Source organism: Jatropha curcas, chromosome 4, assembly GCF_041381405.1.
Source record: "Jatropha curcas cultivar XTBG-Jc1 chromosome 4, XTBG_Jcur_1.0, whole genome shotgun sequence".
NCBI lineage: Eukaryota > Viridiplantae > Streptophyta > Magnoliopsida > Malpighiales > Euphorbiaceae > Jatropha > Jatropha curcas.
The window spans coordinates 7,387,011-7,403,683 of NC_143154.1; the positions used below are offsets into that span (position 1 = coordinate 7,387,011).

Here is a 16,673-nt window from a genome sequence, read left to right on the forward strand (position 1 = left end):
AAAAGCAATTAAAACTAGAATAGCGAAAAACATATATATAGTGGTATGGTAGAACAAATTCCTAATTAGAATGGGATTAAATTTATAATATTAATATAATAAAAATAATAAATTTATTTTATAATTAGAATAGGATTAGATTAAACTTCCAGTAGAATTTAGATTCAAATATAATAAAAATACCAATAAAATTAAAAGTTTTTAATTAACAAATGACTAAATTATTCTTATTGCTAGCAATTAAATTGAAAGTTTGTAGGAAGCGTTTTAGGAACCCAGTGTTCCCATTCGTATTTTTATATATTATAGATTATAAATAGATTATAGATAGATTTTTGCTGGCAAAGTTGGAATCCAGCTTCTGCATTACTAAAGAATATCTTCCTATTAGGCAACACTGCTCACACTAGTTAGCACCATTATTTGAAAACTAGAGAGAAATAACGTTTTTTAAAAAATTAATAATTCATTTTTGTAAAGGTATAGAAGTGAAAGTGGAGAGAGGGAAATAGGATTGACCACGTGAAAAGAGCTAAAAAGCAAATAAAAGAGAAGAGTTGTCATTGATGAATTTTTCTTGCTATGTCTTGGCAATGGATGATTCTCAAACGGTGGCAGATTTCAAAAAAAAAAAAAACTTATAATCTTCTGAAAAAGGAGTCAAAGACATAAACAAATTGAATTTAATGAATTAATTTTAGACAAATATATATACAATAAAAAAGTCAAAATCTGACTCCGTTTAGGAAATAGAATCCTAATTAAGTACAAAATCTTCTTTAGGAGATCATGACTGTTTGGGCCTTGGATTTCTTCTTAGTTAGGACTCTTTTCTCTTCCTAAATGGGTTTAGATCTGGTTTAGCACGTTTAGGAAAATATCCTAGGCGGGCCCATCTGAGAAAAGGATTGGTTTGCGTTTTTAGTTCACGTCAGCTCTGCCTTCGAAGCACGAGCGTGCCATCTAGCACGGCTGGGGCGTGCTAGAGTCTAGGACTATGAATGATTGAGCACAGGCCGTGCTATGCAACACGCTCAGAGGAGTCTTTGTGGCACGGGCATGCACCCTAGCACGGCTGGGGCATGCTAGGCTCTGACCTTCCAAGATAAATTTCATCCCAGGCGCGCTAGGAAGACACGCCCTGAGGTTCCTTTGGGCACGGGCGTGTGCTATAGCACGGGCTAGCCGTGCTAGCCCCTGACTCTTCACTTGATTTCTCTTAGTTTAGCACGGGCGTGCTATGATGCACAGTCAGGGCTTGCTAGACTCTGACTATTTTGCTTTGTAATGCTCTTTTCTGTGCCAAAACCCTGCAAATTTCTTTCAGATCAAGTGGATTATGATTCAAGGAAGCTTTGAACAAAAATTATACTTAAAATGAAATAAAAATAAATCAAAGTGATAAAATTTACTAAAATTCTAATTAAAAACTATACTAAAAATACTGTAAAACTGACACGTATCAGTATACATATTGTTAACGCTCGATTTTTCACCTTTTATGCTTGATGATGAAAATTCTTCGATTCTTTAATTAATTTGACATTGGTGGTTTTCAGATTATTTATTTCACACTTTTCTTATATAAAGCTATCTATCGGGCTTTTGTAGAGAATGAAATTATTGGGTTTAAAAATTGTTCAAGGTTAATATTTGCTCATATTAGAAATTAGCTTAATTTATTAAGTTTAGTTTCAGGTTTTGGCCCAAGTAATTAGCCCATAGCCGAGTATAACCATTATTGTTGGCCAACAAATGATTAAAATTAAAGAGAATAAGTGGAGCCAGACAAGGAAAAACAAAAAACGTGAAGGCTAAGGTGAGGGAATTAAAGAGAGTGAAAGTCTAATAGAATACAAAGACTAATAGGGATTAAAAAGACTTGATGGTAGGATATAAATAGGAAAGGACGTAAACTTAAAGAGAAGGAGGGGAAGAGAAGAAGGAAAGCTCAACAGAAAAAAATAGCAGGAAGAAACAAAAAAAAAAAAAAAAAAAAAAAAAAAAACAAGCGTGAAAAGTAAGAAAGAAAGGAAGAGATGAGACGAACTCCTAAGATCTAGACAACTAACCAACGAAAATTAATTCAAGAATCAGAAAAAGGTAAAAATTCTTAAACTCAAAGCATTAATACATCAAAAATCCATAATGTCATGTTATTCTTTAATGGAAACTCTAATGTTCTAGTTAAAAGTAGCTACTATTTATGATCTATACCTTATAAGTGTTTAGACTCTGAGTTCTCAAACTCAACAAACTAATCTAAGCCAGAGATATTAGATTTTTCTATGTAGTTTTGATAGAGTTCATTGATGGTGTTCTATTTTCTGAATTAAATCTGATTCTTGTTGAGCTAATTGCTCAAACATGGCTTTGTGTTCTAAAAAACGAACTTGAGATGATTTCAATTGATTTGGTGTTAATATGGGTGAGAAACCTGAGTTTTTTGTTGCTTATTTCAGTGGTATTTGTCCATAAAAATGCTGGAATTACGTTCTTGCTCATACCAGATTGCTCATACCAGATATGAACTAGTACGTAAGAGGCTTACACACCTGTTGTTAAGTCTTATGTACCAGTAACAATTCTTTACACACCAGTTGCTCATTTGTTTATCAGACACACACTGGTACATAAGAGGGTTATACATCTGTTGTTAAGCCTTACGTAGCACCCATTGATTAGAGGCAACATTGTAACGCCCCATTTTTTTTCCTGTGTTTTAATAGTAGTTTACCGGTCTGTGAATAGTACCACCGGTCCGGAAGTTGGTATTATTTTTTGTCCGAAAAAATTACTATTTATGTTTTATATTTTATTTAACATTTTTGGAGCATGTATGCATGGTTTTTATGGGTAGAAAGTAAGTAAGGAATATTTTTGGAGAATTTAGATACTTAGTGAATAGTGAATTATGGTGTTAGATTAAGTAAGGAAATTTGAGCAATTATTTTTTTTATGGAGGAAAATTGAGGAATTATTTTTATGGAATAAATTAGAAACTTTTGTGGAGATAAATAATATTTTGAAGGAATTTAATTGGAGAATATTTGGAGAGAAGACCAAAAATACCCTCCAATTTGGAGAAAAGACCAAAATACCCCCTTAGTTGCTTTAATAAAGCAACTATCAATTATTGAGCACCAACTTTTGCCTTCTTCTTCTCCATACACGTTTCCTTCTTCTCCTTCTTCTTCTTCTTCTTCTTCTTCAATTCCTACTTAGTAAACACCCATCCAACTTGATTTAAGGCATAAATCTTAGAGAGTGAAGCTAGAGAAGTAATCTTTGGTGACTAATTTCAAGGAATTTGGTGATTTTCCTACTTGGGTCAAGTAAGTGATTTTATGATAAGTGAATTATTTTTGGATTTAGAGTTGTCTTTTAGCATATACATGCTTAATCATGCTCTAATTACTTCTTTTCTTTGTTTTCTTTGTTTGATTTTGAGTTTCTTCCATGTAGAGGTTGGAGAGCCTTCTAATAAGGATAAAGGCAAGACCAAAGCTTGAGAAGCTTTGATTAAAGCTTGTTAAAGCTTGTTTTGAAGGTTAGTGTTCATAAACACACTTACCTTACTCAAATTTTGATTCTGTGCCTTTATGCTATTATGTGTATATTTTGAGATTTTGTATGAAATGATTGGTTTGTTGAATTTTGGTTGCCATTACATGCTCTTGGATGATGTTTGATGAGTATTTACGTTGTGGTAGACATTTCTACCTTGTATCTTTGTGGTTCATGTTCCTTTCATGGCTCAAGTAAACTGAATTTGGGAAAAACGAGATTTTAAGTGAGATTTAGGACCATTTTTCGGTCCTTTCTAATTTCCATTTGTGTCTGAGTCCTTCATAAAAGTTGTAGGTCTATCTCTTAGCTTTCCAACCCATCCTCTTGTGTCCAATTTGGAGATATATAACTCAACTTATGGCTGAAACACCCAAACTGACTCTGTTTGTGTCGGGCCACATGCATCACTGACTTTAGTGCCCATTTTGGCCACTATAATGACAAGATTAGGTTCTGAGTTCTTCATAAAATTTGTTGCCCTGTGTCTTGAGAATTCTCTCGTTCTGGATTGGTTTAATTTGAGTGTGGGGTTTAGTAGGAATTCAAGAAACAATGGACTTGGTTCTGCTGAATCAGGTCTGGTCTGTCAGTCTGTGTTCCTAGCTTTGTTTTGTTATCTTCCATATTGATCTGGGCTGTGATCCCTTCATAACATTTGTATTATTTTGTCTTATCTTTCTAATGACTCTAATTTCATTTAATTTGGAGACCCATAGCTCCGGTTATGTTTTAAAAACACAGCAAAGGTCCATGTTATTTTTATGCTGGAAATTTTCTATGTTAAGTCATTTTGTTTAAGTATGAGAATTTTTATGAATTACTTAAGTTTAAATTAAGTTTTTATTATGAGAAGACTAAAGAAAATGAATTTTATGAGAAATGTTTTTGGGCTCTAATATACTTGGTGTGAATTTGATGCATGATTTGATTTTATTATGTATGATGAGCATGCTCGGCATTTGATGCCATTATGATAAGAAGCTATGATCATATGCTAGGCACGTGGGTGTCTATATGTTATGAAAAGGTTGGCGACCTAAGGCCATTATGAATAAGCTATGAAAACTTCTCTGCTTCTTTTTCTCCTAAGTGTATGTGAGCCCTTATACAATATTTTTAAGGAAGTGAAATAAATGAGATCACATTATGTTAATAACTCTTAATTTACCACAACTTATTTATGATATCAAATGAATTTCTAAAGCATGATGTGTTGGTGTGCATATGTACTGCATGTTCAAAATTAATGATTTTATGTATATAAATGATTGTTTTTAAGTATGTTGTCATCACAACATTGGTTTGTTGTGTTTTATGAGCACCACTGAGTTTTATACTCAGCGCGTTGATTTTATCACGCGCAGGTTGGAGATTGTGCTTGCTGCTTAAAGACCTGAAGAGTAGCATCAGAGCTGAAGAGATATTTGGTAGTTACATAGTATTTTTCTGTAACTAAGAATTATGGCATGTATAAGTATTACATTTTTGGAGATTGTATTATTTAATTTATAACTTAAGCATGTTATTGTAAATTATTTTGGTGTATATATATTGGGAGATAAACTTGGACTTCTTTAATGGTTAGAACATTAGAAGTTGATATATTTAAATGAATGTATTGAAGTGATGAATATTATAATGTTATTGAGGAACTATGGAGTTATGAAATTATAGAAGTGCTATTGTGTTGTTATTGGAGTTTGATGGGGTTTGGAGATTGAATTTGGGAGTGCTTTGTATTTATATGTTTGGCAACTTCTATTTTTAGGGGAAACTCTTGCAGTTTTTCTGTAGGATTCTTCCAAATCATTTTCAAAACAGAATACTATTACTTGCTAAACTTGTGAATACTAAGTCACTTCTAATTCATAATATGATTGTTTGATTTATATGTAGGTTAGGACGGTGCCTCCGGCACCGAATGTGGCATCCACCGTCGGGTCTTTCGGGATCGGACGGCGGGTGTTACAAACATACAATTGATGGTTTTGTTATCTTTATTGTCCTTTTTTTCTTTTTAATTATTCATTTTGTTTTATTATATTTCTTTTATTTGTCTTAATTCTAACCTTCCAGATTTATTTATTTATTTTATTTTTACAACTTATGTAATTTTATTTGACTTTAGATGTTTTTTTTAGCTAAGTAATAATGAGTTTGATTTAACTAGTTTTAACTTTTTCCTTGCATCATAATTTAAATTATTATTTTTTTGTAATTATAATTAATCATCTGAAATTTTATTATTTAGTTGGTTATTGCATTTATTTATTAGATAAATGATTATGGGTGTATATTCTATCGTTTAGATGAATGGTTAGGATTGTTTGATTAAATTATTTATTTATTTACTCATTATTTGTGAGAATGTAATTAATTACTAGTCGGATATTTTTAGAGGAGATGTAATTAATTAGTTGTAGGTTATTTTAAAAGTAGTTTTAATTAATTAGTTGCAAGTTTGTTTATTATTTGGGATGTAATTACTTTCTCCTCCCTCATTTTTTTGTAAGTTTAATTAGTCGTTGTGGGTTTAATTTATTTTATATTTGTGATTAAGCCATATCAATGTGAAAAAATAATCTTCTGATTTTCAGAATTAAAATGTTTTCAAAAAGATTTTTGTTAAGAATTAGGTTTAAAAATTAAAATCAACTCTTACCTAGATAAACCAATAAATTAGAGGTCGGTGCCATGGCCGGGTGGGCTCAGGTGCCTAACACCTTCCCAAGCCCACACTTAACTTCTTTATACAGACTCTAGTTGTCACCTAGTGATAAGTGCATATACAATCTGATAATAAATTCAAGTTCGTATCTCCCTTCCCCTATAATAAAAAAAATTATTTATTATATTATAATTTGAATATTGAAATTCTCATGGCTACCTTACTTCCATCAAAATACTTGAAAATTAAAAATAAAATATATTACCATGAGAAATATTAATCTTACAATCCAAATAAAATTTAAACATGTATTAATAAAATAAAAATAAAAGGGAGGAAGAAGAGAGAAAAGGAAGAGTAGGCACACCAAAAGATGCGACACGAAAAGAGTATGCAGTGAGCTTTATATTTCTGCAAAACAAGTTATTAATTTTGGTTATAAGTTTAGCAATTTATAGAAATTCCATTGCTAACCGGTTTGTAAAACCCTTCAATTGTTAGCAATCGAAAGAGAATGAAATAGGTTTTGTTAATAAAAATCAATGTAGGTTGTAATTTTAGAAACGGAAAGAGATCCGTTGCTAACCCATTTGTAGACCCTTTGTCAACTCTTAGCAACAAGAAAAGAATGAAACGAAAAAAAGAATGAAATAATATTTGCCAATTAATAAAAAATAATCTGATTAAGGAAATTAATATAACTAATATAATTAAAAATTATTATATAATTTTAATCCATCAATAAAATTAAAATTTTCTTAATTAGAATAAGATTAAATTATTTTTAGTGATATTTTTAATCAACCGATAAAATATTAATAAAATTAACAATTTTCTAATTAGAATAGAACTAAATTATCCTTAATAATGTTTTTAACCGATAGTTAAAATTAAAAATCTATAGAGGCCCTTTAAGAACCTAATGTCCCCCCTCCTCTCAACCATTCATACTTTTTTAAGTTTACACGGCTATGAGTGAGATAGATACAACAACAAAAGAATTTGTCAAGTTTATATGGTGTCTCGTCAAGTATGGCAATCGGGTAAAAACAAATCTATAAATTTATAACTCTAAACACAAACAAGAAGAATGGAGAGATTACTAAATTATAAGAAATATAAATAAAAATTATTCTATTAATTTGTAAAAAGAGAGAGTTAATACTTACTATAAGAAGAAAATATAATTGTAAACTTAATAATTTCAAATTAGCAAAAACTTGAAGTAATAATTCTTGATAATCAAAAGCAATTAAAACTAGAATAGCAAAAAACATATATATATATTTTTTTTTTGGCCATTCGTATTTTTATATATATTATAGATTATAAATAGATTATAGATAGATTTTTGCTGGCAAAGTTGGAATCCAGCTTCTGCATTACTAAAGAATATCTTCCTATTAGGCAACACTGCTTACACTAGTTAGCACCATTATTTGAAAACTTGAGAGAAATAACGTTTTTTAAAAAATTAATAATTCATTTTTGTGAAGGTATAGAAGTGAAATTGGAGCGAGGGAAATAGGATTGACCACGTGAAAAGAGCTAAAAAGCAAATAAAAGAGAAGAGTTGTCATTGATGAATTTTTCTTGCTATGTCTTGGCAATGGATGATTCTCAAACGGTGGCAGATTTAGAAAAAAAAAAAATTATAATCTTCTGAAAAAGGAGTCAAAGACATAAACAAATTGAATTTAATGAATTAATTTAGACATATATATATATATATATATATATATATATATATATATATATATAAAGTCAATAATTGACCCCTCGTTTTAGAAGGTGGATCCCCCATTGTTCTCAAATCATGTAGTTGTTTTCCTTTTAATTTAAAAAGCAAAAAAGAAAGAAGGAAATTAACAACTTCAAGATTGTGCTTCAATTCAAATAAAAATAAACAAACCTTTTATATTTTTGAATTTGGATAGCCTTAATTGAATTTGGATAGCCTTGATTGCATTTAAAAATGTTCAAACTTCGATTTTGTAACACTAAACCGCAATTTAACATTCATTTCCATTCATCGGAAAGCCTACTGTACAACACATGGACATTTTTCTTATTTTCACTGAAAATGTCTCTCCTCCAGCTTAGATTTATCTCTCTTTCTCACACATTTTTCATTTTATCTCTCTTCTTTTTTGTTCCCTTTCTCTCAAATTTTTCTCCTTTCTCTTTTATTATCCAGTAACATGGATTATATAAGAAATAAGCATCCAAAATTTAGAAAGAACCCTTGACTAGATTTTTCAAGTTATTACCGATTAAAAAAAAAAAGCATATTATATATCTAGCAAAAATAAACTTAAAAGAGAAGAAACTAAGTTTTGATAGCAAACCCAGCCCAAATAGTTAGGAAGAAAAAAATAATTTTACTTAATTATGGGTGGAAAAGCTAAATTATATATATATATATATATATATATATATATATATTTTTTTTTTTTTTTTTTTTTTTTTTTTGGGGAGGGCCACAGCCCCTTGGCCCGGCCGGCCCTGCCCTGCATCCGTCTCCACATCTAAAACCAAACAGCCCGTTTAATCAATCAGGAAACCTAAAAAAATAAATGAGACCAAGTCTGTTTTTTAGTGGTGTTAATTTGACTGAAATTAAAAAATCTATATGTGATGTGATGTAAGATTTCAGAGAACATAAGTGAAATTAAATCGGTGAAAGGACATTTTATCGTCCGGTGTGTTAAAAAATCTCTACAAAAAGGGAAGAGCCGGTTATAAACTGATAAAAATAAAAAAGACTGGCGTCGTCCGGACTCGAACCGGAGACCTTCAGTGTGTTAGACTGACGTGATAACCAACTACACCACGACACCGGTGACGATTTAGCTGAATGAAATTATAATAGAAATAGAATGAGAATGAATAAATACGTTGCTTGCTTCCTCCTTCCAACTAAATTATATTTTTTTCGCATAAATATTTTTATTTTTTATAATTATTTAAAAATAATATTCCAATAAATATTACATATTTAAAAAAATATCTAGCGTACATTATAATATATAAAAACAATTATAGCTTTAATGATCATTTTAAGCAACTGCTACTAAAACATCAGCAGACACCAACATTCATTCATTTGCAACCACTATGAAACAGCCCCGACAAAACACACATCTCCCCAAAAAAAAAATAAATAAAAAAAAACAAAAACAACGCAATTTAGCATTTCTAGTACCGTTAGATCCGAGTGGATTTGAACCACCAACCTCTCAAAACCCTGGTCAGGGCATTGAGCGCTCTACCATTTTGAGCTTACAGATCTTCATAACATCACCAGAGTGATCTCGAAATATGCGACTTAACTTGGTTTTCGCTTCAAAAAAGAAACTATACAATAGAGCTAAAATCAAGACATTAGTTGCAAATTTATAACCAATCTGTCTGTTCCCAAAAAGTAATTAATTAATTCTATATTTCAGACATTAAAATTTCAAAATAAAAAAATAAAAAAAAAATTTCTACTTTTAATCCATACTAATAGAAACTACTTCAAAAACCGAAATGAAAAATGTCAAATCACTAATTTTGCGTAAATAAATTCAACTCTCCTTATTTTCAGACAAATCTATTATAATTGTCCTAAATTTATTTTAAAAAATATTATAGAACAAAACTATTCAACTTCAAATTAATGGATAATTTTGTAAAATTAAAAAATAATAAAAAAAGCTCAAACCAAGTGAAAAATAAATAAATCTATTAATTTTTATATGCATACATAAAATAATAATACGCTTAGAATTCAAACCCTTCATTAAATAAAAAAAAGATTCTAGTAGGTCAACAATTATTAATAAATTAAATACTTAGATAAATTAACCATACAATTTTTGCTTAAATATTTTTCCATATTGATTAGATTGCATTTTTATAAAAAAAAATAATTTATTAATTATAAATACAAAATTTACTACCAGAAAAAAAAAAGGTAATCCCAGAACCAGACGTTCAATCTAATCTGATTTTTACTTTTGCTTCAAATAAATCAAGAAATCGCCTTCCAAAGGCTGAAAGTAAATTTCGGGCATCCTAAGGTTCAGGAGATATAGCGGGAGAACTTTGGAAGACGGCAAGTAAAATTCGGACAAAACCACCTTTGATGTCGGCAAGATTTCCACATTACGATACAGATCCTATTAAATACTAAGTCCTAAAATCTAATTCCCAGAAACAACAGACATCCATTCTTCCAGTAAACATTAGAAATCCCACGAAAGAGAAACATTGCCATGCAAATATTTCAGATTAAGATGTTTAAGTCGACACATTTGGAAAAGATATTTAAGACTAGGTTAAGCAAGCCATTAGTAAAAGACGAGGAAAAAGAGTAGATGAGAGCTGATTTTTTCACAGTATGTGCATCAGGTTTTGGTTTAAGCATAGAGTTAAAACGACCCTATTTGCCGCTGGGCTTTGTTAGAGACATTTATAGAACATACATTACCCAATACAGACCCTTTATATGTTTTCATGAGCCTGTACAAGTTAAATATGACATAAAATAAAGGACAAATGCACAAAAAGAAACTCCTTGTAGAAGCTGAAATTATCATCATAATGAGCTCAAAAGCAACTTATAACTATTGTAAACGCTAAAGAACTATATAACTAACTAATGTTCCATCGAATTTGCAAAATCTACTTATTTCTGGCAATGAAAAGAAAAGAAAATCACAGGACTTAATTTTATCACCTCGGAGATGAGTATTATGGCCGTTCTGCACTTGAATCCAGATCAACTACCCTTCCTCCAAAAACCATTTGATGCCTATAGCAATCATCTCCACGATCAAGCAGCAGCATGCGAACAGACCACAGAGGCTTTCCATACACCAAACCACTTCTTAGCCCATCAAAACCAACAAATTACCAAGCACTAGTATTTAAAACACTATATTGCGTAATAACGTCAGTAACATTAATGACTTACAAAACCAACAAATTACCAAGCACTATATTTCAAACACTATATTGCATAATAACATCAGTAACATTATAGACTTACAATTTCCATCGCTCTCAAGCACCCACTACAAATACAACTCTTTGAAAATAAAGAGTACAACAAATTAAACCACCATAAGTTGTAAATTGACAACCACACGATCTTCCAACAGGCGATGATATTAGAAGAAATTTTTTACACTGCCACTGTAGTGGATTTATTTCAATTTACACATGCTTGGATAGACAATATTATAAATGCATAATAATAAGAAAACTAATTGTGAAACATGGACATCGTAATTACTTTTGCAATGGTGGTGTTGTAGTGTGTGTGTATAAATATATATATATATATATATATAGAATATATGTGACAGACCAACAAAACATTATATGAAAGCGACTTATGGCTCAAGTGAAACCAAATGTAATACACGACAATACCCTTCTGGCTTGAAATAAAAAATACCTACAACTATTTCTGCAAATATTAAACGCATTCCCTTTTTACCTTAGGCACAGTTACGCTGTTACGACGACCTCCACTAAATAAGAAATAACTGCCAATGTCAAACATACAAATCGGCTTTAGTTATGTCCTCTCGACCAGCAAAGAAAGCATTCCCCAGATGAACATTTTAGGAATATAATTCATGATGCTTCATAACGGCTTATTATAACAAATTCATATATCAAAAGAATATTAGAGAATACCTTTCAATCCAAATCCGATGAGTTGTGAATTGGTTGAGCAATTGATAAAACGTTGTGCTTGATTTGATGCGCCTGATAGCCTTTTCCGAGATGGATATGTTTATGGTTGGGGGATAAAATGAAAAAGCAGGACAAAACACGCAAGGAGAGGAGAACCCGGGCAAATCCCCGTGCGATCTCCTCTCAAAAACACAAAAGAGTAATTTTTATTAAGTACTTGGTGACCTGCCATGCAAGCGCACCTGCCATGGCAAAGGTCCGATGACAAAGATATCAACCAAAGAATTAAAGCCCCGTCCATCAATCAAACAATATATGGGCTTCTCGTCCTGATATATCTTCTACATCCAGAGACATGAATATAAACATATATATATGTGGAGATATATATTTTTCCGCCTCCTAACATCTGATCAAAACGTCTGCTACAAAAACCACAAATGAATTACAGGCAGACGCACTGATCTTGGCCGAGCGGATCCTTAAGGTGACAGGTCCTTTTACACCACCTGCAACAGCTACCAAAGAAAAAGGAATAGACACTTTCAACGGCTTTTTCATGACCCGAACCTGAAGCCACACAACCCACAATAAGACACGAAAAGGCGTAAATAGTAGTTTCAGATCCTTCTTGCTAATCACCAAAACAAGAAAACCATACCAGTCAGAAGATCAATTCAATGGACAGTTCGAAGTTGCAAGCTACACGACCATTGCAAGATCTATTCAGAAATACATATTCACAACATGTCTAGTAAAAATATTGTGGAAATATAACTAGCATATGAAGGAAAGCTGAGAGATCAATTATTACACAAACCTGATATCTACACGTCCCTATTTGAGTCAAGCCCTGAAACCACCATCTGAATATAGATCGGAAAACGATCCATACAACAGCGAAAGCCACAATCCTTGAGAAGAAGCCATTAAGAGGAGATCTGAACCAGAAAAGTTAGGCAGAGCTTGTAGAAAGAGAAAGAAAGAAATACGGTAAGATATGGAAGAGAAGGTGCGGCTGTAATATCATTATATAGCGGCAGTGAAGAAATGGACGAACATGATTAATAGACGTTTGGAAAAATCGATGGATAAGAAACAACCAACGTGGCTGAGTTGTCGGCTTGTTTGTTGCCTTATTTGACATCGAGGCGGTGGTACAAAATGAACGGCCTACATAAAGCATGAGCTGGCTACCAGATAATTTTCGATACCGTTACGTTTACGCATGTTTGACTAGTCAAACACGGCATTATGTCAGGTTTTTTTATGGCTTAATTTCACTGATGGTCACCGTTACCGATTACATTAGCGATCCTAATTTTTAATTTGTTACTATATTAACTTTAGTTGAGGCTTCACTAAAAGAAGGAATGAGGAAGAAATTTTGGGTTCATATCTTATTAAATACATTTATAGAGAAGGACAAATAGTCTTAATTGTCATTAAATTTAAGTTAAATTTAATCGTCCCTTATAATAGAATCCAAATAATAGTGATTTACACAAATTTTAATTGATGTTTCAATAAAAGGAATCTATTAGGTTTTCTATTAGAGAATTAACGAAATGCTGACGTGCAAATGAGAATGATTGTGGTAGTAAAAAGTAAACTACATCAGTTCTGTCTAATCAACTTCTTGACTCCAAATCATCCTCTCCTATTTTCTCTATTGCCTTATTATCCCTTCGATCATCGTTCTAAAAAAAGCATTAATTTGATTAAATTTTACTTTTTTGTAATCCATTCTTGTGAGACTGAATATTGTATTTCTCCTATTCACACATGGACAAAACAGGAGTATTCAAGCCTAATAGACATGGAGACCAGAGCAAGTTCTTTTTCGACAGGCTCTCAAAGTTAGAATCCGATACATTTTCTTATATTCATTGCTCGGAGTTTAATTACGATCATCATGTTAATTTTTTGAGGTTGTTGTATGTTCCTGCAGATTACTTTTAGACTCCTTGGATTCTATCAAGTCTGCCGTTGGTATACTTGAGGTATTAATTGCATTTGGTTGTGAAGAAATCACAGAGAGTTGCATCCAGTACCTAGAGGTTGTTCCTTGGGAGGATAAGAAAGAGGAAGAAATCATGTTATATATATAAGAAAACCCTAGTGTTATGACCTATTTCTCTAGGCCAAACTAGTACTAAGATATGGGTAAGTTTAAAATCTCCAAACCCCCTAGTCAACTTAACATATTCACTCAGATACATAACAACTCATTTCATACTACAATTGGCCCTAAGATTCACTGTTCAAGCAATATATGTAATAATGCAATAATTAATAAATATAGGACTATTCAACCCAAATCTAATTTCTCAATTCCATGTCATGATGTACCTATTTAACAATTCACATTATTACTAATACTTCAAATATTACAAGTCATATATATTACAATCGTAGAAATTCTAATAACTTTTTACAGTCTAACAAGATATGGATTCCCAAGGGAAAATTCCTAGCAAATTTTGATAGAAAATCAACGCTATGGTTGGCTTTTCTATATAGATGAGAAATATTACAGTTCCATCACTGTGCATGAGGTTCTTGATAGCAATAACCAACTGAAAAACACCACCATTTGAGATCAAATTACCTCTACAAGTTGGACAACAATAGAGTTATCACACTCTATTATGAGGTACTAAGTTTCTAAGCTTTAAGTCATCTTAAGCCTCTTTACATAGCCCAAAGTTTTGCCTCCAGTACTGAATAAGTACCAACTCTAGTAACAAAGCCTTGAATCCATATACTTGTGTAGTCACTTAGTAAACCACCTTCACAGGTTAGGCTATCCATAAGAGAATCATTTGTGTTGAGTTTGTAAAAAAGGCAAAGAAGAAGGAGACCAAGAAATCCATAACTCTTTTTTTTTAGCAGAATTATTACTTGGGTTTGAAACCACCATATCAACCATGAAAAAATCCTTAGCAGAAGAGAGGATGTCAAGCACCACCATCGTGATTAGCGAGAGCTCACTATTAAAACCCTTAAATTCTGATGCTTCCATAACTTCCAGCAAGCCACACAAAAAATAATGGCCCAAAGCGTCCCAGAACTGTGGATTACTTTGCTTTTCAAATTGTTAAGGAACCAAATATTAAACGGGATCACAGGGTCATAGAAAGAAACCATATTGGAGCTTAAATACCAGCCCATACTTGACTAACATAAACACAATATCTAAAACCATAGTGATAGGTCTCATACATACGTATGCACATCATACAATATGGCTCTCCATTTAGATATCTTTTCATTCGTTCAACATTGGTTAGAAGCTTATTATGAAAAGTTTAACCACAGAAATAGTCGAATCTGCTGAGATCCATGCCAACGCCAAATAAAAGACCAATCCCCAAGACTTTCAATGTTAATATGCATGTTAACCATTAATAGGCAAATTTGAATGAAAATTGGCTTGAGCTCATGAAACGCCAACAAATCTAATTAGGACCATGTCCAATAGATGGAGGAAGACAACAATTATACAAGTGAGAATTGAATTCGAAAGAAAAGAGGAAATTCTAAGTCAATTCCAATTCCTATTCTCAAGATAATCAGCAATACAATCATCCATAAGATCAATAGGAACTTCTAGTATAGCCACCTCGTAAAGAATCACACCCTCTATGAGCCAGTGATACTGCCAAAACTTGACTGAGAGACCATTGCCTACCGAGTACATTAGATCCTAAAGCATCGTCCAAGTATCAATAATATCATTAGCAAGAAGGGAAGCTTTCTAAGGAGTATTAGCCTACGGAACCTGATAGGTCTTATATTTTATAGTTTAATTTTTATTAGGATTTTTAGCATTTTTAATTACTTAGATTAATTTTTGTTTAGATTTATTTATGTTTTTAATTAAGTTTTCTTGATTCTTGATAAGCTTGATTTGAAGGGTTTTTAGCAGGAAAATAGCCAAAATTTGCATCAAAGAAGGTTGGAGTCGAAAAATGAAGATTAAAAGCTCAACATGACCAAGTCAGTAAAAAACACGTGTCTCCAAGAAAGCTGAAAATTCAAGTAGACTGAATTTAATTGTTTAGCCCTTGTAGATTTGAAGCCTAAGCGTGCTTATGCATGGAGCTACATGGGAATGATAGAAGACTTACCTTGTTTGAGTTCCGGCCCTATTTTATGAAAAGAGGACTCCTAATTAGGAAGAAATATTATTTGAGTAGGAAATTTTAAGAAATACAACACAAAATAAATTTCCTACTCAAATAATATTTCTTCCTAATTAGGCCAACTAGTTTCCTACTTGAATTTGAAGACACCTACGAAGTTTATATAAAGAGAGATCACTACAACAATTCGGAGCGTGGGGAATTTGGAAGCTTGGATCTTAGATCTTTGTTCTACTTTTCTCTTAGTTTTCTTTTTTTTAAGACTTTAAGCATTCAAGTTTGTGTAAAGAATCAAGGAAGCCATCCACGCTATTCGTTGACTAGTTTTTATATCTAAACTCATAATCTTGTTTCTAATTTTCATTATTCATATTGCCTATGAAATTATTTTCAAGTTTAATTGATTTTTATTTAATTATTATGTCGAGCTAAACTTTTATGCTAAAAATTTGATGTAGCTTAATTTATATTCCAATTTATAATATTAGATTTGGTTTTCCTCGTTCAAGGTATAATTTATTATTGAACTTAATGCTTTAAAGTAGAGTTTCTAACATGGATTGATTTATTTCATTAATCACTATTGGGAGAAGGGA

General features: G+C 31.7%; 2 long non-coding RNA genes and 1 other non-coding gene across 3 annotated transcripts; 1 reads left to right on the plus strand and 2 right to left on the minus strand.

Moving 5' to 3' along the window:
* Nucleotides 1-3,169: 3,169 nt before the first annotated feature.
* On the plus strand, nucleotides 3,170-5,193 carry LOC149496788 (uncharacterized). Its single transcript, XR_016320619.1, has 3 exons — nucleotides 3,170-3,335; nucleotides 3,466-3,550; nucleotides 4,935-5,193. It is a non-coding gene; the product is annotated as an uncharacterized LOC149496788 (long non-coding RNA).
* A 3,811-nt stretch (nucleotides 5,194-9,004) lies between these two features.
* TRNAV-AAC (transfer RNA valine (anticodon AAC)) lies at nucleotides 9,005-9,078 on the minus strand. The gene has a single exon. It is a non-coding gene; the product is annotated as a tRNA-Val (tRNA).
* A 2,871-nt stretch (nucleotides 9,079-11,949) lies between these two features.
* LOC105637062 (uncharacterized) lies at nucleotides 11,950-12,944 on the minus strand. The gene is made up of 3 exons (XR_016320516.1): nucleotides 12,750-12,944; nucleotides 12,591-12,651; nucleotides 11,950-12,499 (listed from the first exon to the last, which is right to left on the minus strand). It is a non-coding gene; the product is annotated as an uncharacterized LOC105637062 (long non-coding RNA).
* Nucleotides 12,945-16,673: the final 3,729 nt, after the last annotated feature.